The sequence below is a fragment of the Oryctolagus cuniculus genome, chromosome 10 (assembly GCF_964237555.1).
Source record: "Oryctolagus cuniculus chromosome 10, mOryCun1.1, whole genome shotgun sequence".
Classification (NCBI taxonomy): Eukaryota; Metazoa; Chordata; class Mammalia; order Lagomorpha; family Leporidae; genus Oryctolagus; species Oryctolagus cuniculus.
Genome location: NC_091441.1, coordinates 87,016,494 through 87,040,253, shown reverse-complemented (window position 1 = coordinate 87,040,253; position 23,760 = coordinate 87,016,494). Strand labels below are relative to the sequence as shown.

The window sequence follows — 23,760 nt, the reverse complement described above, 5'->3', positions numbered from 1 at the left end:
CCTAAAGTGAACAAGCAGAGCTACACATACTTTAGACAAAAAAGACTTGAGGACAAAAATTGTGAAAAAAAAAAAAAAAGTAAAAGAATGGTACTATATAGGGACCGGTGCTGTGGCATTGCAGGTAAAGCCATCGCCTGCAGTGCCGGCATCCCATATGGGAGCTGGTTTGAGACCTAGGTACTCCACTTCTGATCCAGCCATCTGCTATGGCCTGGGAAAGCAGTAGAAGAGACCTGGAAAAAGCTCCAGGCTCCTGGCTCCTGGCTTCGGACCAGCAAAGCTCGGCAATTGAGGGTGACTGGGGAGTGAACCAGTGGATGGAACACCTCTCTCTCTCTCTCTCTCTCTCTCTCTCTCTCTGCCTCTCCTTCTCTCTCTGTGTAGCTCTGACTTTCAAATAAATAAATCTTTTTTTAAAAAAGAATGTTACTATATATATAGTGATCTATGGATGAATCCGACAAGAAGACATGATTATAAATGTATATGCACTTCCTGCAAAGGTGCTCAATTTAGTAAAACAAACATTACTAGACCTAAAGGGAAAAGTAAATCCAAAATAATCTTCAACACTCCATTTTTGCCAGTGGCCAGATCATCCAGGCATAAAAGTCAACAAAGAAACATCAGAATTAAACTATAATATAGACTAACTGGATCTAAAAGAGGTCTATCCAAATCCCATCCAACAGGTGCACAATGAAAATTCTTTTTATAAGCACAAGCAGCACTCTTTAGAATGGATCATAGTTTAGGCCACAAAGCAAGACTCAACAGGCAAACAAACAAAATGAATTCTTCTATCTTTTCTGACACAAGGGAATAAAACTAGCAATCAATAAGAAACTCTACAAATTATACAATACATGGAGACTAAACAACATGTTCTTGAGTAAACAATGCATCAGAGAAGAAATACCTGACATAGAAAATTTAAAAAATATACAAAAGATTAATGAAATAAAGAGCTGGTTTTTTGAAAAGATAAAATGTATAATTATTTTTCTAAGTTACTGTAAGAAAAAAAAGACTCAAATGCATAAAATCAGAGATGAAATGGAGATGTTGCAACTGATACCACAGAAATAGTAAGGATCATGAAGGATTATTTACAAAGCGCAGTGCCTAGAAGAAATGCATAAATTTCTAAATAACTATAATGTATTCAGATTGAACCATGAAGACATTGCTGAATGTATCAGTAATAAATAACAAAACTGAGTCACTAGTAACAAGTTTCCCAACAAAGAAAAGCCCTGGGCCAGATGGCATCACTGCTGCTAAACTCTACCAAATTTTTAGGAATAAAAAACACCATTTTTTTCAAACTACAAAATCTGAAAGGGACAGAATTCTCCCAAACTTACTCTACAAGACAAGTATTACCTTGATTATAAAACCAAATAAGAACACACAAAAAAGAGAACTATAGACCAATAGTCCTAATGAAGATAGACTAGAAATTCTCAACAAAATACTAGTAATAAAAGTTCAGTGAAATGGAAAAAAAGATTATTCATGATGAAAAAATATGTGATTTATTGCAGGAATGCAGGAATGGTTCAATACGCACAAATCAGTAAATGTAATGCATCCGATCAACAGGATGAATAATAAAATCTGGGTGATCATCTCAATACATACATATAAACCATATGCTAGCATTCAACATCCACTGATAACAAAAACCTTTCATTAATTATAGAAGAAAGATATCTCAATATAATACAGGCAAGACAGTAAAAACCCATATCCTTTATTACACTTATCTGCAACGAGATAAAGATATCCTCTCTGACAGTTCTTATTCTATACTACCGGAGGTTTTAGCCAGATCAATTAAACAAAAGCATACAAACATACAATTAAACGTGGCATACAAACAAGCAAGGAAGAAATCAAATTATCTCTATTTGCAGATGACATGATCCTATAGACGGACCCCAAAAGACTCCATTAAACATCTGTAAGAACTGATTAAGATATTCAATAAATTTACTGGCTAAAAATGAACACACAAAAATTAGTAGCACTTTTAAACACCAATAAGGAACTTGTTGAAAAAGAAGAGCATTTCCATTCACAATAGGTTAAAAAAATAATACCTTGAAGTAAATTTAACCAAGGATGTGAAAGATCTCTGCAATAAAAATTATAAAATACTAAAGAAATTGAAGACGACACACATGCACAAAAAGATGGAAAGACAGTCTATGTTCAAGGATTGGAAAAGCTGGTATTGTTAAAATGCCCACAAAATCCATTGTGACTTACAGATTCAGCATAATCCCCATCACAATCACAATGGAGTTCTTCACAGAACTAGAAAAATTATCCTAAAATTCACGTGCAATAACAACAACGACCCTGAACACCTAAAGCTATCTTAACCAAGAAGAACAAACCTGCAGGCATCACAACACCATAGTTTAAGACATAAGACAGAGCTATTTTAACAAAAACTGCATGATACTGGATTAAATACTGACATATAGACCAAAGGAGCATAATAAAGTTACCAGAAACAATCCATGTACCTATAGCCAACTGATCTTAGATGAAGGCACCAGAAACACACAATGTGGACAGGACAGTCTCTTCGATAAATGTTGCTGGGAAAAGTAGATAGCCACATGCACAAGAGTTACACTTGACCATGCTTTGACCCCCTCTCATCCTATACAACAATCAACTCAAAATGCATGAGAAGATCAGTTTAGTGTACATTAAGTAAAGATTTCAATCGTTTGCACCCCCATAGAAACACAAAGTGAAATATACTGTTTGAGTACTCGTTATAGCATTAAGCCTCAGTGTACAGCACATTAAGGACAGAGATCCTACATGAGGAGTAAGTGCACAGTGACTCCTGTTGTTGACTTTACAAATTGACACTCCTGTTTACGGCATCAGTAATCTCCCTATGCACCAGTCATGAGTTTCCAAGGCTATGGAAGCCCCTTGAGTTCTCCGACTCTTATCTTGTTTAGACACGGTCATAGTCAAAGTGGAGGTTCTCTCCTCCCTTCAGAGAAAGGCACCTCCCTCTTTGAAGACCTGTTCTTTCCACTGGGATCTCACTCACAGAGATCTTCTTGCCAGAGTGTCTTGGTTTTCCATGCCTGAAATACTCTCATGGGCTTTTCAGCCAGATCTGAGTGCCTTTAGGGCTGATTCTGAGGCCAGAGTGCTATTTAGGACATCCGCCATTCTATGAGTCTGCTGAGTATCTCACTTCCCATGTTGGATCACTCTCCCCTTTATTTATTCTATCGGTTAGTGTTAGCAGATACTAGACTTGTTTATGTGCTCCATTTGACTCTTAGTCCTTTCATTATGATCAATTGTGAACTGAAATTGATCACTTGGAATAGTGAGATGGCATTGGCACATGCCACCTTGATGGGATTGAATTGGAATCCCCTGGTATGTTTCCAACTCTACCAATTGGGGCAAGTCAGCCCGAGCATGCCCCAAATTATACATCTCTTCCCTCTCTTATTCCCACTCTTATGTTTAACAGGGATCACATTTCAGTTAATTTTCAACACTTAAGAATAACTGTGTGATAATTACAGAATTAAACCAGTCATATTAAGTAGGACAAAAAAAAAAAAAAAAGAAATTATCAATTCCCAACTTGACTCTCACTGGGATTAAACATGACAATAGGTCTGATCTGATTTCATCAACATTTAAAAAAAATCATCTATTATTTTTCACTTTATGTTTCTGTGTGGGAGCAAACTGTTGAAATCCTTACTTAAGGTATACTAAGCTTATCTTCTGTATATTAAGATAATCGAAAATGAATCTTGATGTGAATGGAAGGGGAGAGGGAGTGGGAAAGGGGAGGGTTGTGGGTGGGAGGGACGGTATGGGGGGGAAGCCATTGTAACCCATGAGTCGTACTTTGGAAATTTATATTCATTAAATAAAAGATAAAAAAAAAATGCATGAGAGACGTAAATGTCAGATATGGAATCATGAGACTTCCACAAGAAAATAGGAGAAACACTTCAAGACATTGGCAGTGGCAACAATTTTTTGGGGTAAGAACCCAAAGCACAACAACAAAATAAAAAAATAAACAAATGGGATTATATCAAGCTAAGAGTCCACTGCACAGCAAAGAAGATCCGGATAGTGAAGAGACAACCTAAAGTGTGGGAGAACATATTTTGCAAGTTATACATCTGACAAAAGATGAACATCCAGGATATATATAAAAAATTAAAAATAACAAACAATACTGTAAGGAAATGGTAAAGGGTCTTAATAGAAGGAATCCAAATGGCCAATAAATATATGGGTAATTATAAAATTTTAGTAGCCATCAGGAAAATGCAAATTAAAATTACACTAAATTATCATCTCACTCAGTTAGACTGACGACTATCAAAAAAGACAAAAAATAACAAATGCCAGCAAGGATTTGGAAAAAAGGGACTGTTGTTGGGAATGAACATTAGTACAACTATTATGGGGAACAATATAGAAATTTCTCAAAAGAACTAGAAATAGATCTACCATACATTCCAGCTATCCCACTTCTGAGTATATTTCTGATTAAAAGAAATCAACATACGAAAGATATACTGCCAAGTTCATTGCAGCTCTACTCACAATAGCCAAGACATTGGGGGCAATGCTATGGCACAGCAGGTTAAGAGGCCAACTACAGCTTCGGCATCCATATGGGTGCTAGTTTCTGACCTGGCTGCTCCACTATTTTTTTTAAAAATTATTTTATTTATTTGAGACAGAGTTACAGAGAAAGGTAGAGCCAGAGAGAGAGAGGTCTTCCATTTCACTGGTTCACTCCCCAAATGACCACAATGGCCAGAGCTGAGCTGATCTAAAGCCAAGAGCCAGGAGCTTATTCCAGGTTTCCCATGTGGGTGCAGGGGCCCAAGGATTTGGGGCATCTTCTACTGCTTTCCCAGGCCATAGCAGAGAGCTGGATCAGAAGAGGAGCAGCCAGGACTCGAACTGGCGCCCATATAGGATGCCGGCATTGCAAACTGGTGCTTTAACCCACTGCCCCACAGTGACATTCCATGGCTGCTCCACTTCTAAACCAGCTCCCTGCAGATGCACCAGAGAAAGCAGCAGAAGATGGCTCAAGTGTCTGGGTCCCTGCCACCCATGTGGGGGACCCAGAAGAAGCTCCTAGCTCCTACCTTTGGCCTGGCTCTGCCCTAGTCATTGCAGCCATTTGGGGGGTAAACTAGGGGATGGAAGATGTCTGTCTCTCCATCTCTCTTTTTAACTCTAATAAATAAATAATTTTTTTAAATAACCAAGACATGCAATCAACCCAGGTGTCCATCAGTGGACAAATAGATTAAGAAAATATGAAATGCGCATGCACAGAGGGTTATTATTCACTCATAAACCTGTATGAAATCTAGACATTTGCAGCAAAATGGATACTAATGGAGACCATTATGTTAAATGAAATAAGCCAGACCCTGATATACAAATACCATAAGGTCTCTCTTGTTAAGTTAAAAAAAATAATCAATGTGAATTTAGCAATTATGAGAGGAGAGATAGAAAGCAGTTGGATAACAGGTACCAAAACAAGCAGAATGAAGTAACAAGAGGGTATGACTCTAGTTCACAATAATTCATGACATTCTACAGAAAGAACTAGGAGGGTCTGGTGTTGTGGCTTAGTGGGTAAAGCCACCACCCAAGATGCCAGCATCCCATATGGATGCCAGTCCATCCAGGCTGCTCCACTTCCAATCCAGCTTCCTGCTAATAGGCCTGAGAAAGGCAGCAGCAGATCACACAAGTCCTTGATCCCTTGAACCCATATGGGCAACCCCGGAAGAAGCTCTTGGCTTTGGTATGGTCGAGCCTTGGCTGTTGTGGTCATTTGGGGCGTGAACTAGTGAACAGATAGAAGGTCTCTCTACCTCTCTCTGTCTCTGCGAATGCAGTAGCTTTCTCTCTCTCTCTCCATATATATCTTTGCTTTCCAAACAAATATATCTTTTTAAACATTTTCTCCCTGATTCCTTCTAAGAGGAGGGAGCTGTTTCTGAATAGATGATTTCTGGGGGACAGAGTGTGGTAGTTAAAAGCATAGGTGACATTATGGGGCTGGTGCTGTGGCGCAGTGGATAAAGCCTCTGCTTGCAGTGCCAGCATCCTGTATGGGTGCTGGTTCGAGGCCTGGATGCTCCTCTTCTGATCTAGCTCTCTGCTATAGCCTGGGAAAGCAGTAGAACATAACCCAAGTCCTTAGGTCCCTGAATTGATGTGGGAGACCAGGAAGAAGCTCCTGGCTCTAAATCAGCTCAGCTCTGACCATTTTGGTTACTTGAGGAGTGAACCAGTGGATGGAAGCTCTCTCTCTCCTCTCTCTGTCTCTGTCTCTCTGCCTCTGCCTCTCTGTAACTCTGCCTTTCAAATAAATAAATGAACAAATCTTTAAAAAAAAAAAAAAGCATAGGTGACATTACATGGGAGTGGTTTTTGACCACATCTCTGCAGTTCCCCATTATGCTATCTTGGAAAAATAAACTCAGCTTCAGGGAAGAACAGTGCCTACATTCACGGTGGTTGAGAGGACTGAAGGAGATAATGTGTACAGATGTATGGCCAAATATGCATTCATGTTATGCAAGCTTCCATCAGCCTCATGATGATCAGGGTGATTACCAGCACCATTTGCATGATTATCAAGAAGTATTCAGACACTTCCAAGTGGATGTGGAAATACTCTGGTTCAAGTTCTAGTTCTAATGCTTTTCTGTATCTCTGGCATGCCAGATGCATTTGCTGTGCAACTTGGAGTCTTGTTTTCTCCAAGTGGAAAGCACACTCAGTAAGAACTGCTGGAAGATTCCACCAGATAGGAAGCCCAGCAAAATTGAAAGCATTCATCTTTTAGAATCTGTGAGCAAATGTCAAGTCCATAAAAGAGGATCATGGGAACCTAAAATGTATGTATACATTTTCAGTCCTCAGTCACCGGCATTAATGAAGTACTAGTATTAATGGCCACTGCTTAGCCAGGTTTGGTGTCAAGAACTTCATAAACATTATCTTGGGGGCTCTTCTTGACATTCCTGAGCAACTGACAATGCAATTACAAGGGAGGAAACCAAGATGTACAGAGATGAGTCATCTGTCCAAAATCACACAGCTAGACAGCTGATTCCAAGCACCAATATGTTTTAAATAATCCCATTAGATTTCCCTCAAAAGTGGAGAGGAGTTTGTGAGACCAAGCATTCTCTAAAACATTTATATCAGAAACAGCAGACCTGTGTCTTTTTTTAAATTTAGTAGTATTTTTTAAGAGATTTATTTTATTTATTTGAAAGGTTGAGTTACAAAGTCAAAGAAGGAGAAACAGAGAGAGATCTTCCATCTGCAAGTTCACTACTCCTCAAGTAGCTGCAAAGGCCAGGGCTGAGCCAGCTTGAAGTCAGGAGCCAGGAGCTTTTTCTGGGTCTCTCACATGGTAGCAGCAGCCCAACTACCTGGGCCATTTTCAGCTGCTTTCCCAGGCACATCAGCATGGAGCTGGATCCAAAGTGGAACAGCCAGGGCTTGAAGCAGATGCCGGTATCGCAGGTGGAGGCTTAACCCACTATGCCACAGCACCGGCCCCAGTTTAGTAGACTTTTGCTCAAGCTGTCTTTTTCTAGTGGGTTGTACTCTTCAAGCTTGTGCACATGTAGCTGACAGCATGGAAGAGGCTTGACAAATACGCTGGCAAAGATAAACAGAGCAGAAACCAGCAAACTGCACATGTTCCAGAACAATTCAACCACAGAGCTAACCCACAGGAGAATACAAAAGGGAGTAGGCTGGAGTCTTTCAGAAGTTTTCTGTTTATTCTTAGACATAATTACAAGTAAAACTATAAAAACTTTGCAGTACACTGAAAATGTGAATAATAACTTTGACAGAAGTAGCAATTACAATTCACATTTACCGGCCTTGTTGTGTGCCAGGCTCTGGTCAAATACTCATGTTGCAATCCCCTCTGCCTCCCTCCTTCCTTCATGCTCTCCTTTCCTTCCAATGAACACATATTTTTTGAAACCCTATTATGTGTTAGGTGCAATTCCAGGCTCTGCAGATAGAAGCTTTGAATGAAATGGCCATAGTCTATGTCCTCTGCAATTTACTTCTATATAGTCTCTTGGATACATGAGTAAAAAGCATTTGGAGAGAATTTTAAAAATGTACAACAAGAAAGCCTAACATCTCTTCAAACATTTGGTGGAGCAGCTCTACCTTAAGATTTGTGTTTGTGTGTGTGTGTGACAGGCAGAGTTATATATATATATAGAGAGAGAGACAGAGAGAAAGGTCTTCCTTTTCCATTGGTTCACCCCTCAAGTGGCCACTATGGCCAGTGCTTTGTGGCCGGCACACTGCGCCAATCTGAAGCCAGGAGCCAGGTGCTTCCTCCTGGTCTCCCATGTGGGTGCAGGGCCCAAGGACCTGGGCCATCCTCCACTGCACTCCTGGGCCACAGCAGAGAGCTGAACTGGAAGAGGAGCAACCAGGACAGAATCCGGTGCCCCAACCGGGACTAGAACCCGGAGTGCCAGTGCCGCAGGCGGAGGATTAGCCTAGTGAGCCACGGCGCCAGCCTACCTTAAGAATTTAAAGAAATGTATATAATTTTTTCTCAGGGTGATGCTCATCACAAGGATGTTTATTATAAACAAAGGCAAGCAACGATATAAATGTTGAACAATTGTGTTTCTGAAATAACATAAAGTAGAAGACTGTTGCAGACTAGAAATGATGTGTGGCATTTTATGAAATGATCCAGCAAAGTGTTCACAATATTGCTAACGAGTATTGCCATATAGCTGGTCAATCGCACATACACACAAAGTAAGCTTACCTAATCACCAAGTTTATAGAAGAATCTGTGAATCACTGGATTTGTGGGTGATTTAAAGTTTATGCTTTTTATTTTGTATGTTTTCTGTTTTTTGAAAAAGAAGTGTTAAAAAAGATTTATTTGAAAGGCAAAGTGACAGAGAAAGGATAGGACAGAGAGAGAATGAGATCTTGCAATCACTGGTTTACTCCCCAAATGGCTACAATGGTGGGCTGGTTCAGACCCAAGCCAGGAGCTCCACGTGGGTCTGCCATGTGGGTAGGAGGGCTCAAGTACTTTGGCCGTCTCCTGCTGTCTGTCCAGGAGCATCAGCAGGGAGCTGAATCACAAGAAGAGCAACAGGGACTGCTGCTCCGATATTGGGTGCCAGTGTCACGAGCAGTGCTTAACTAGCTCCATCGCATCAGCGCCCCCCACCTTGTTTGTATTTTCTAAACTTCGATGATGGATAAGAACCACCACAGACTCAGAGACATGACTTTATAAATATTACATCTGTATTTATTTGCATGCCAGAGGCTGTGTTTCGAATCATTTCTCCAGATCACTTATTTCTAAATCTAACTTTTCCACACCTATCTTTGAAACAGTATACAAAGAAACAGAAGTAAAAGGTGATGTATCTCAGTGGTTACTTCGTCATTCAGCGGCACAAAGTCCAGTGAGGAAGCCAAAAGCTCCATCTACATAGTTCAGCAAAGGTCACTATGAGCCTAAGCACAGCTCAACTACCAGGAACTAAAAATTGCATTTCCCCTTTCAGCCTTCTTTTACCCATCTGTAAAATGAGAGGATTGAATAAAGTGATATTTAAGGATACTGTTAATGATCAAAAATGACTTTCCCTTCTTAACAATGACCATGGCTTCCAGCCCTCAAGACACTCATGGAAGTTCAGTCCCTGACAAAGCAAGGTACGGAGAAAATTCACACTTGTGTTTAAAAGGAACCCCAGGGGGTTGGGGTTAGAGATGCGCCCTCCTATGTTTTCTAACTCTAATTAGAACACTTTCAATAAAGTTCTGCTGCTTTTGTCACAGTCGTGACAATCCTGCTGTGTGCTATATTTAAAACTGTGGCTTTTTCTCCTCTTTCCTGCCCATATGTGGTCTCCTAAGTAAAAATAATTACATTTATCCAGTATTCTTTGTACCTTATTACTTTTCCTCATCCAATATTTAGATGTTATCTGCATGGATCAGACAACGCAAAGCTGATAAGAGGAAAGACACTTTTGTAGGTCAATGAAATAAGGCACAGATGCACTTGGGAATGTTAAACCAGGTTCTTTTTCTACAAAAGTGGAATATGACAATGAATTTGACAATGCAAGTGTTCTACACCCACATTGTCCAACATGGTAGACTATAACTACAAGTGGTTATTTAGCAGTCAGAATGTCACCAGCAGGCATGAAGATTTGGATTTTAACTTATTTAATTACAACCTAAATAGCCCCAGGTAGCTAGAGGCTACCATACTCAACAGCTAAGGTTAGTCATATAAATTTTAGTCCATGGATCAGAAACATTAGCAGCATCTGGGAATTATTAGAAATTCAGCCTTGTGAGAAAGGCAGAGTTTCATTCTTTATGGGAACACACAGACCTAGGATCTGCATGTTAACCAGATGCCCAGTTGATTTTTGTGTAGCTGTTGTATGACAAGCAGATCCCTGAAGATAACTGTTCAACTTCCCATTTCAATGGGTCAGGGACTCAACCGACTGATCTTTCAAGCAGTCTGCAGATCCCAGTGGATAAGGCACAGCCAGGAAAACAGGACAGACACAAGAATGGGCACTAATCAGACTAGTAAAGGGGATAAGAGAATGAGTGTGCAACGAGACTGTTTTAAATGTGTTATTCTGAGTAAGCCCAGTTACTTCTCATCTTCTGTTTTCTTGTCATTTAAACAGAAACAGTTTGTAAAGATGAAGTGAGAGCATGCCCCTGAAGTGCTTAGCATAAGCCTATCTCCTAGAGAGCGTACATGTAGTCAAGGAGCAGTCACTGTTGCTATTCATTTATCAGGGCTCTTCAGGGGAAGCTGCAGGAGGTCCAGCCTCTGAGAGCAGTTGTGTCCATGAACTTCTGAAGTAGAAGAGGGTGCAGACCAGAGCCTGTACTGAACACTCAGTCTCTTACCGGCTCATTCTCAGAGACCGCCACAATCGCCCAATTCACACAAAGGAAGAGAAAGATCTTCAGTACACGGATACACCCCTCATGAAATAAAACATAAGGTAATCAATTCCAGTAACTAATGAGTCTATTGATTTAATTTTTAAAGGTTGTGTCCTCTGCCATATGACCTTGAAATATTATCCTAATTAAAGACCATCTGATAATTCACTTATTTAATACATATTTATTGATAACAGTTTTGGGAGGTAAAAGAGCATGGAGGTTTCAGCACAGATTCTGGAGCCAGACTACCTGAATGGAAACCCCAGCTCTATACCTGATATTAAACTGATAAGAACAGATACTACACTTGATCTTAGCCAAAAGGCCGAGAAGCGATCCCAGCTCTATACCTAAAAACACATTCCAAAATAATTTCCTGTGCTTCAGTCTCTTCATCTGTAAAATGGAAATAATAGTAACATCAAACTATAGTACTGTCCAATGAGCTGGTACTTAGTAGGGTCAGGTAGTTGACAGCTCAGCAGCTAAAAAGACACTAGACATAAACAAAATAAAATACCTGCACCCTTAAAAAAAAAAAAAAAGGACAACTCAGTAGCTTAGGGATCTCAAAAAAAGTGCCGAGGGGCTGGCTGTCACTGGTGCAACAAGTTAAGTCACTGTTTGCAATGCCAGCATTCCATATAGGTGCTAGTTGAAGTCCCAGCTGCTCTGCTTCTGATCCAGCTCCCTGCTAATGCACCTGGGAAAGCAGCAGAGGGTGGTCCAAGTCCTTAGGCACTTGTATCCAAGTGGCAGACCTGGCTCCTGGCTCCTGTCTTTGGACCTGCCCAGTTTCAGCCATTATTGCCAGTTGGGGAGTGACCCAGTGGATGGAAGATCTCTCTCTCTGTCTCTGTACCTCTTTCAAATAAAAAACTTTACTTTAAAAATGAATAGCTCTAAAAAAAATGCTCAAAGATTACCAGCCTAAGTACTTTTTTTTTTTCCACATCAGTTCTGCTTCTGCTTTGCTCAGTGTTCAGACAAAAAGGTTGCAAGAACTTGTGAAGGCTAAGTGACAGCAAGCTGTATCACACTTGCAAAACACAACACAGAGAATGTAACAGGAAGGAGAATATGGCTTCACTGTGAGCTGAAGCAGGGCTGTTTGGCTGTTCTCTTGAAAGGAGTCTTCTCAGAGGAATGGAGAACAAAGTTGACCAAGACAGAACATGTTTCAGTGGTGCCTGCTGACCACATTCACCTGCTAACTGATTAAAACTGGTGGCTGAGGTTGGAGGACCAAACTCAGCAAAAGATGCTGGCCATCGCATTAAACACCCCACCTTATTTCCAAGCATCACTGCGGACACAGAACACAGACCCTGTGACATCAGCCGTTGCTGGAAAATAACTGCACCAAACAACGGAGCTTGTTCCCTTGACTTATTCAGAACCAAGCTACAGAAAATCCGCTTATTTCCCATTGACTAGGATGGCATCATTTTTGAACAGTCGTTAATCTGGTTTTTAGAGAACTTTAGTAGCTAAGTTTAGGGGTTTCTAATATGCTGGTGTTGGGAGGGGGCAAACCATCCTGAACATGGTGTGTTTGTGTGTGCGTTTGATGATCTTGTTCTTCAAAACACTATAAACTAGGAAACATGGTGGAAAAGCACTTGAAGAACGATGGTTCCTGTTAACATCCCATATACTGTTTGGACTTGAAACACCCTCGATTATCCCGAGATGTGAAATCTGGGCAAGGCTAAAGACAACTCGGCTTCCATCTTCCCTTTCACCACTCTTCTCTTAACGTCCCTCTAAAAAATAAGCAAACAAGTAGAACGCACACTGAAAATGTACCAAGACAACCAGGAGAATAAATGGCCTCTAACCCAGATGATAACTCTAATGGAAATAAAAAGCATGAGAGAGTGAAACTTACACTCTATGTTGTATTCCAAGCTTTGCCACTGATGAATTGTGAAACTGTGTCAAGTTACATAAACTCTCTACAGTTCTCTTAGATGCTAAATGTTGGTAAGTGCTGCACCAACCAGGTAAGACTGTAGTGATAACTATGTTAGTGACAGAGGTTTCATTTACATTTGTATGTGTCATAACAGATCACGGTGAAACCCTTTTTGTATAATACCTAATGACTTCTCACAACGGCCCATACGATTTTCTCCTTCCTTTCACTTTATAGATGACGCAGTAAGGGCACACATATTTAGCAACTTGTAGGAAAATCTGATAATTGCAAGAGGTAGTACTTAAACACAAGGATATCATAATATCAGATAACATGATATCTGATAACATGATCCCATGTTAGCCATTGTGCTATAAGATGTGGGTACAATCAATGACATTTAGTAAATGATCATTTATCTTCAGTCTTTGTAACAGGCTGAGAACCCCTTACCCAAAATGCTTAGCATCAAGAGTTTCAGATTTCAGAGAGTTTTCTAATTATTATTTTGGAGTATTTGTATATACTGCTCATTGAGCATCCCTAATGTGAACACCCGAAATGTTCTACAATATGAAACTTTTTGAGCACTGTACTGGTGTTCAGAAAGTTTCTGATTTCTGAGGCTATGGGATTTCCCTCTATGGTGTTTATAGTGAAGAGTACTGAAAACTAGAACAGAAACCATTGCTAACGCCTTCACTCCATTATGTATCATTCCCTTGTAACTATGGGCAGGCTGGGATTTCTGGGGTGCACATTTCCAAGACAGGGCAAAGTAGTAAGAAACAAAAGGAGCCTTTCCTGATGAATAACCAGGTCACTGTAGTTTATACAGAGAATTTTCCAAAACCTAGTGGCTCCCTTCTCTTGCACACCTATTCAGAGAATGTGCACACCAGTAACTGGTGCACATAGTAACTGCGGGAGGCTCTCCTTCAGATGACTACGTCTTTGCCAGAGTCTCACGGCTTCTCAGGGAGCCTCACTCTACAGGCTGCTCAGTCCTTTTGGTCTCAGAGTCACCTACCTTCCCTGTGAACTCAGGAGCTCCATCTTCCTCAAGGAAAGACTGTCACATATTTGATGATTTCCATATAATAATAAACTCTCTCCCTCAAAATCTTGACCTTGGTCTAGCCTCATGGCCTTTGAACCAGTAAACCAGCCATTGAGAGGTCTCTGATGCTAAGTAAATAAAAAATTTTAAAGACATTGAAGACATTCTTGCCTGCTCTTGGAAAGGTTAGCTCCCTCCTACCCTTAAGGTATCCTCTTTAAAATGACCTGCTCTTATCAAGGAGGCTTGCTCTGATCAGCCAATCTAAATCTCTTACCCTACAACCCTTTAATCACCTTCTCTTTGTCTATTCCTTGTAGTACTTATCATTCTGTAAAAATCCAGTTAGCATACATCCCAGATGTAAGCTTCATGGAGCAGGACCCTTGCATATCTTTGCATCCCATGTCTTAGCACATGATACTCAACAAGCACTAAATCAATCAATATAAAAATTTCCTCTTCCTTACATGAGCTCTATTCCTCTGACTTTTCTTCTCATTTCCCTAGACTTCTAATATTAAAATTTTTCCTACTTCACTAACATTCTGGTTCTTCCTCACATACCTTCATTCACTCAGTTATTCATTCAACAAGTGTTTACTGGGAACCTACAACTTGCCCGATGTTGGTACACAAATATAAATAAAATACATTCTAGTTTTGTGTAATGTGTAGTCTACTGGACAAGGGAGATTTGAATTGATGATTTTAACAGAATGCACATTTACCACTGGTATCACAGAGCTCACAGGGCTCTTGACCAAACCTGATGGGTAGCAGAGGCTTCCTGGAGGACATGAAAGAGGAGTTGATCTTGGAAGGATGAATGGGAGATGGTTAGGCAAAGAGAGCTGGGACAGGCATTCCAGGTGAAGGAAAAAGCAGGGGTGCAGAGATTATGATGGTGACAAAGCTCAACGTGGTTAACTATTAGATGGTTAAATACGAGGAAGGAATGGGCCAGATCAGGATGGTCTTTTGTCCCATGCTAAAAAGCATGAATACACACATGTAAGCAATGGGAACAGCTAAGGTTTTATGTCTGAGAATGTAACTGTTGGAGAAGGTAAGAAGTTATTTGGATTTTAAAGAAGCAAAAGTAAACTTCTTTCCCTTGAAGTTCTGAAGGACAGCAATTTACACTCGGTCAAGTGAAGAGAAAAAATGAGAAAGCTGAAAAACACCTGTGGAAGACGACAGAGTTCAAAAGACCATAACAGGGAGGGCGTTTGGCCTACTGCTTAGGCCAGTGATTGGTACATACTCATCCCATGTCAGAGTGCTTGGGCTTGCGTCCTGCCTCTTCCAATTTCAGCTCCCTGCTAATATATGCGCTGGGATCCTCAAGTAATTGGATCCCTGCTACCCATGTGGAAGACCTAGGTTGATTTCCAGGATGCTGGGTTCAGCCTGGCAATTGTGGGCTTCTGGGGAGTAAACCAGTGGATGAGCAATCTCTGACTCTCTCCCTTTCAATTAAATAACTAAGTAAATAAATTTTAAAGACATTGGCAACTGATTTAGACAAGGCCTGTAGCAGATAGAGTCTACACATAGGCATAGTGGCATCTCTTTTTAAAGTGATGACTTCACTTATTGGAATCCATTTCTGATTCAACTTAAATGACCTGCATACATATTTTATAACCGTGCAGGATCAGCATATTTGAGGATAAGCTAGACTGCTTTATAAACTTGTGTGCTTTATTTCCGCAGGAGAAAAGACAAAATCCAAATACATGCAGGAATTTTGGAAGCAAAACTGTGTGACAGACATTTTTGGATAAACAAACCATTAATATGAAAACACTAGTTTCCATTCATTTAATATTGAGCACTCACTAATTAAATACTAGGGTATTTCTAAGCTCAAATTCATTTTTCTTTAATCTATAAGGATGCTCATGAGGGGCCCAAGCACTTGGGCCAACCTCCACTGCCTTCCCGGGCCACAGCAGAGAGCTGGACTGGAAGAGGAGCAACAAGGACTAGAACCCAGTGCCCATATGGGATGCCAGCAGGCATCCACAGGCAGAGGTTTAACCAAGTGAGCCACAGCTCTGGCCCCAACCTACCTTTCAAATAAATTATATCGTTCTTTTAAAAATGTGCTTACAAAGTAAGAAGGAACTGATGACCTACTCAGTAAAAGTCATTGAGACAACAATTTTTTTGACAGATACAAGGTGAATTTTTAAGTAGGTGCTAATGAGACAAATAGCAGAGCCAGCTGTCCAGAGAGGACTGTGGACTCCAACTTTTCTATCTGAGGTTTCACGTGTGCATCTTAGAGACAGGTTTCCTGTGCTCAGATCTGGCTCTGTCACTTCTTCTCCCAACAAGTTCACTTGGGAAACACCCTCCCTGGACATCTTGGTAAGAAAAACTCCTATTTTTTTAAAAAAACTTGCTTCCCTTATAGGACATATCCACGTCTAAATATATTTCACACAACACCAAGATGTTGTTTAGAATTTAGACTACAGTCTGGAATCAAACAGACGCACATTCAAGTGTTGGCTCCTGTGTTTCCTGTGTATGTGACCCTCAGGAATGTGCTATACTCTCCAAGTTCCAAGTATATCCATGTATAAATGTAGACAATTCTGTCTACTGCTGGGGTTGTATGGGCCTGCATGAGATTATTTGTGTAAAAGAGTTATGCTGATGCCTGGGACACAGGTGCTCAGGGAGTCTAAGCCACGCCACCACAACTGTCATTGCTGGGAAGTGATCCTCCACACTGTTGATCCATTCCTCACGATCAAGATGTGTTCTTGATGATGCGGTCAAAGGTGTCCATTTGTCAAATGACTCTGGAAGTCAGAGAGAAGGCCTCTCCGCCAGGTGCAGGGAGTTCTGCCCCCTGATCAAGGTGAAGACAATGTGTCCCCCAGATCAAAATCTGCTTCTCTCACAGTGCCTTGTCAGGTTGCAGTGTTCTAAGCCTGGGACTTCTCTGCTGTGCTGCAGACAAATGCAAATGCAACATGTGCCTGTGTGAACACAGCACACTCAGATAACACAGGAAGCCCCAGTCTCCCGCTGTGCCATGAGTAAGACAGTCCTGTATCATGGACACAGGAGTTCTATGCCATTTGCTAGCATGGAGGAATCTCCGGCAAGGTAACTTGTTAACACACAAATAGAGTAAAATCTGAGATCCTTCACAGTCCCTCATCACTACCACTGTCTTTGTCACTGCAGGTGTTGTCATCATCGTCATCATCATCCTTTTGGATAAAGAAAATGCTTAAAGAAAATATAAAAGTCTTGGGAGCCGGCACTGTGGCGCAGTGGGTTAAAGCCCTGGCCTGAAGCACCAGCATCCCATATGGGTGCCAGTTCTAGCCCCAGCTGCTCCTTTTCCAATTCAACTCTCTGCTATAGCCTGGGAAAGCAGCAGAAGAAAGCACCAGTTTTTACCTCAGCCTTTAACTGTTTGAAGTTTGTGTTATTATGCCCATTTTACAGATGAGGGCACTGGGGGCTCCCAGTCCAAGGTTAAATGCAGAGCTCATGAGTCATGAATCCAGGACTTAAACCAAAATCCATTTGATGCGCTTGATTCTGCTTTGGTGCTCTTGACTCTGCTGTTACCATCTACCATCTTCCCCAGTCTGCCACCTTAACAAATGTAGCTAAGATGTATGCTCTAATGGAAGGGCCTTGTACAAAAATAGAAAGAAGAAAGAAGGAAAATTAAATCGGGTGCTCTTGGCGTAAAGGTCTTTTATTATTAAGGCATCAGGGCAGACTTTGGTAAATGAGTTTGTTTGGAGAGATGTTGTGATCTTTTTGTTGTTTTGTTGGTTTCTTACAAACCATTTAAATAAGATGACGTAGATAGGGGCTGGCGCCGTGGCGCAATAGGTTAATCCTCCGTCTGTGGCACCAGCATCCCATATGGGCGCCAAATCTATCCCAGCTGCTCCTCTTCCAATCCAGCTTTCTGCTATGGCCTGGGATAGCAGTAGTAGATGGCCCAAGTGCTTTGGCCCCTGCACCAACAAGGGAGGCCAGGAAGAGGCTCCTGGCTTCGGGTCAGTGCAGCTCCGGCCATTGTGGCCATCTGGGGAGTGAACCAATGGAAGGAAGACCTTTCTCTCTGTCTCTCCCTCTGTCTGTAACTCTACCTCTCAAAAGCTAAATAAAATTTTTAAAAAAAGATGATGTAGATAAAAAGGATACTTAGGAAGAGATTTTTAAAAATAATGGCAATATACAATGTAGATACCAAATTGTGTGTCTCTGGTTTTGAATTCTGTGCCTTCTGCAATAAATTAACCTGCTTATAAACAAAGATAATGCAAGTCTCCAATTGATAAACACAATGTAATTCTCTATTTAATCAGAGTAACTCATATCTAGTAAACATACCCAGCATTATGTGGCATTTCAAATATCTCCCTACACAATTTCATTTTCATTTTCTGACATGATTCTGAGTAAGAATATAATAAATTAGTCATAGGCCATATGTTAAGGTCAAATAGTAAGCGCCGTCAAAAGGATTGGTTCCCCTCTATCATATGAAGACATTCATTTAAGATAGAGACTTTTTTCTTTTTTTTTAAGATTTATTTTATTTATTTTAAAGACAGAGTTACAGAGAGAGATAGAGACAGAGAGAAAGGTCTTTCTTCTGCTGGTTCACCCCCCAAATGGCCGCTGCAGCCAGAAATATGCCGACCCAAACCCAGGAGCCAGGTGCTTCTTCCTGGTCTCCCATGCGGGTGCAGAGGCCCAAGCACTTGGGCCAACCTCCACTGCCTTCCCGGGCCACAGCAGAGAGCTGGACTGCAAGAGGAGCAACAAGGGCTAGAACCCAGTGCCCATATGGGATGCCAGCGCCACAGGCGGAGGTTTAACCAAGTGAGCCACAGCGCTGGCCCCAACCTACCTTTCAAATAAATAAAATATATCATTCTTTTAAACATGTGCTTACAAAGTAAGAAGGAACTGATGACCTACTCAGTAAAAGTCATTCAGACAACAATTTTTTTGACAGATACAAGGTGAATTTTTAAGTAGGTGCCATCCCACAATCACTCCTTAGTTTTATGAGTTTGGTTTACTCAGAAAATAAAGAAGAAATATGGATACACATTTTTTATTTATTTGCCACAGGGAAAATGTTAAATTTACTATCTCCTGTATTCCTGGACAAGACCTCCATGAAGACAGGACAACACATTTCATTCATGCATAAGCTTCCTTAATCATCTTATCATGAACTTTTATGCTTTTATTCACAAATAAAACCAGTCAAGTAACTTTACTTCTGGACTGTGGCAACCAATAAGCTGTAAGTGAAATCTGTGATTTAATGCTTAACATCCGGTGATTCTATTTTGATAATATTGACCATAATCATGGTAGCTATCATTTATGTAGCATTAATAATACACTAGCTGTTTTTTAATATTTATGTATTTGACAAGAAATGAGAGAAAGAATGAGACAAAGAGATCTTCTTTTTAAAGATTTATTTATTTATTTGAAAGAGTTACACAGAGAAGGAGAGGCAGAGAGAGCTCTTCTATCCATTGGTTCACTCCCTAATTGGCCGCAACGGCTGGAACTGAGCCCATTCAAAGCCAGGAACCAGGAGCTTCCTATGGGTCTCCCATGTGGGTGCAGGAGCCCAAGGACTTGGGCCATCTTCTACTGCTTTCCAAGGCCATAGCAGAGAGCTGGTTAGGAAGTGGAGCAACCGGGACTCAAACCGGTGCCTATATGGGATGCTTGCACTGCAGGCGGTGGCTTTACCAGCCAGCCCCCAGAAAGAGATCTTACATTCAGTGGTTCATTCCCCAAATGGCCTCAAAAGCAAGAGCTGAGCCAGGCTGAAATCAGCAGCCAGGAACTTTATCCGGGTTTCTGTTAACCGGAAGTTGCCAAAGTAGCAGAGCATCAGAGATTCAAACTGCCACTCCAACATGGCATGACAGTGCCACAAGCTGCAGCTCAACACCAGTCCTAAAACGCTACCCCTCCTGCTGGTCTTCATGTCATCTCTCTGCCTTCTATCAGTCCGATGGAGTAAGTGCCATTGCCCCATTTTATAGATAATAAAACAGGCTCACGCAACTGAAGCAAACTTGTTCAGAGTATGAGGTGAAGCTGAGATCTGAGTCAGGTTGTCTGACCTCAAAAGTTTTATTCTTCCTACCATGTCATACAACTTGCGGTTTTGGTCATTCTAACTCTATGGATTTTCCTGGATTCTGATTTTTCTCTCTTTACATTTATTGATTTTGTCAGATACAGTCTTGTGGCCATCAGTTTGCCACCTCAGTTTGCAGATGTGGAAATAGTGTTTTTATGGTTGTTACCAAGTGAGACTCTGGTAAAGACAAAATTCAGATGAGTAAACTTGACTTCCAAAGCTGACCCATCCAGAAAAAGTCCATTGTGTATAAGAAAATACCACATCTCAGTTTAAATGAAACATGACCAGACCAGAGGATACATGAAGTTAAACTTTGCCGATGACCTAGTTTTATGCGGTGAGATCAACAGCCAGTGATGCCAAAATGAAACACACATGCACACGTTGCACACACACAAACCGGCCCACCTGTCAAGTATTCTTCTAGGGTTCCTGAGATGTTGAAAGCTCAGCAATCATAAAGCCAGCCTGTCTGTGGGCCCTTTTCACACATTGTACCCTCTGCTTGGAGCACTCTCCTAGTATCCATCATCTTTACCTAACTTAGTTCTGTTCATTCTTCCAGTCCATGAACAGTCTTCCCACCCAGCAAGAAACCTTTCCCTCACCCAATTCCACAACCTCCCCAGTTCTCACCATCAGGTACCCAGAATCTTCCTCTTCAACAACAGAGACATTCTACAAATTGTAATTGAACAAGTCAGTGAATCTTTGGCTGAAATTCTCAGATGACAAGGACAGTTAGAAACCTTGGATGAGGGGGTGATCGGGAACTCAAAGGGGTTCAAAATATCCCCTTGATATTAGATGTTGAATTCGCACGATGAAACATTTGTGAGGTGCTTATTAAATGGTCACTTGTACAATCAGGCACTGTGACACTTGTTCAAATCAAGAACCTTATGCTAGGTCACAATGGATACCACTTTTCTCCAGGGTCTCTAAGGAATTCAGAGCCATCCTCTCCTATTCTTCTCTGGCCCAGAGTCCTCAGCCACAGAAAGGACACATTCTCTGTTTCTGCAGATAGAGTCATCACCAGCAATCCCCCACCCCCACCCCAACACACACACACTGGTAAGAGGCACTCTATCAGTGTCACCTGCTACAGCTATGTGAACTTCTGGGCTAAGCAACGGCCTTCAAGAATGGAGAGATCTGTGTGGCAGAGAACACTGCCCTCCTTGTGCCTTGCCTCCTCTCAGCACGCTCAACCCTCTTCCACCTTCAAGACCTGTTTTACTGCTCCAGAGAGCTGAGCCATACAACTCCACATGCTGCTCTTGCTGGGTGACATAGTGAGTGGGTTGTCCCATGGGAGAAGACTATACAGCTGGAGAAGGAGAGAAACCTTGTTTCCAGGGCTGATCTTTGCAATCACCCTGCTTTGAAGCACACGCAGAGATAGCTTAGAAAAAAAAGAGCCTGGAAGACATCAACACAGAGCCATTTAGAGGATGATGGGATTTGAGATGCTCTCATTTTTTTCCCTATTTCTATATAGCAGAGATTCTCAACCAGGGGAGATTTTGCTCCCCTTCCCTGAAGGGCTACTTGGCAAATGCTGGGCATGTTTCATAGTTGTCACAACCGAGGGAAAAAGAGAGGATGCTACTGACGTTTAGTAGAAAGAAGGCAGTGGTGCTGCTAAACACGTTACAGTGAGTGCACACGACAGCCCCTGCCCCGTGTGTCAGTAGGGGTGAGGCTAAGAAACCCTGACACAGAGCTATATGACCTTGGTTTCCTAACTCTCCTTCGCTTTTACACAACTAAAATACTAGTTCTTTTTTTTTATTATTATTATTTGACAGGCAGAGTGGACAGTGAGAGAGAGAGACAGAGAGAAAGGTCTTCCTTTGCTGTTGGTTCACCCTCCAATGGCCGCCATGGCTGGAGCGCTGCGGCTGGCGCACAGTGCTGATCCGATGGCAGGAGCCAGGTACTTATCCTGGTCTCCCATGTGGTACAGGGCCCAAGGACTTGGGCCATCCTCCACTACACTCCCTGGCCACAGCAGAGAGCTGGCCTGGAAGAGGGGCAACTGGGAAAGAATCCGGCGCCCCGACCGGGACTAGAACCCGGTGTGCCGGCGCCGCAAGGCGGAGGATTAGCCTAGTGAGCCAGAATACTAGTTCTTATCTCACAAGGTGGGAGTTCCCATTTATGAAGTGCTGTTGGCCCACAGCAAATAGGAACAAAATGTTCTGGAACACTTGAAAAGTCCCGGAACAATTGAAAATACTTTCATTTTCCCACAGCTTGACTAACTTAAAGCTCTCAACTCCTCCCACTCCCCTTTGCAGATCAGGTCCAACACACTCTCCCCATCAAAGCCTCATTCTCCAATTTCAATTTCCTGAACATGGCCCCTCTTTCCTGCCTCAGGGCCTTTGCACATGCCAGTACTTCTCCCTAGAACAACCTTTCCAATCTCTGATTTGGAAAGTCCTCTTTTTTCTAGCCTCATAGTAAACATCACCTCCCCAAAGAGACTTTCTCTGCCCTGATTGCTTAAATAAAACACTACTTTTATTTCTTCCACGTCTCCCTGCTTCCTTTACAACCCTGGTCAGAATCAGGACTTACTAATTTACTTGCTTACTTAGTTAATGTCTCTACCTCCTAATTGAATATATGCTCAAAGAGGTCAAAGGCCATCATACCTGTAATGTCTAAACCAAGCACTGCACTAAATCCATGACAAAGGAGTGAACCAATGAATGAATGTGCTAGAAGCTGCATGGATCACTCTTCCTTTGAGGGTGGAGGAAAAAAAAAATCGTCAAGAACCAGAGCCTGGGTCAAGTGGCATTCTGCTTTGACAACTGTGACTTTCTTAAGAGGAGAGGCCCACTGATGCCAGAGGCAATGATTCTGGGTAGAATGGGACTGCACTGGGAGATAGACAAGAGTGACCGAGAGAAAAAAACCATTCAGACCCTGGTTAAGGGCACTACTTATTTAAATTAATATTCAATTCCACTGACCTAGTACATACTCATTAGCTTCGAGCGTTGCTGGTTTTCATTTCCTATAGGAAACAGCCTTTCCAGGGCCGTCAGTGGCAGAAATAACAATATGTTCCAATCTATTGCTCCCTGGTGATTTGAAAGGCTCGTACAAACAGCTCTGTGTTGTTGCCTTGCAAATCTATAACATGTACTTGGGCATAAGTGCTTTAATATTACATAGCTGAAGCTCAGATTACAACCTATCACGGTGGTTTCTATTTTGTCCTCACTTATTTATTTTCAACAGTGAAAGGCCAAGCCCACAGAGTGTTGACTGCTATACACACAATGTATCCTTATCTGATTGTGGGCTGAATGAGAAGGAACAAAGGACAAGGAATTGAGTCTCTTAAAAACCAGCAATAAGTAGCAGAGAGGCCCTAGGTTGCAAATACAGAGATGAAATCAGTATCGGCAGGCTTTCTCCACCTTGGCACCACGGGCATCTGGAAATGAGAGCGTTCTTTGTCATGGGCACCTGTCCTGGGCCTAAGAGGGTATTCAGTAG

At 41.6% G+C, this 23,760-nt stretch overlaps 1 protein-coding gene and 1 pseudogene across 26 annotated transcripts in view; both read right to left on the bottom strand.

Annotated features, from left to right (window-relative positions):
- The window catches only part of CADPS (calcium dependent secretion activator), a 519,152-nt gene that overhangs the window by 419,678 nt on the left and 75,714 nt on the right, over positions 1-23,760 (bottom strand). The window lies entirely within an intron of this gene.
- LOC138844169 (U2 spliceosomal RNA) lies at positions 11,295-11,416 on the bottom strand (annotated as a pseudogene).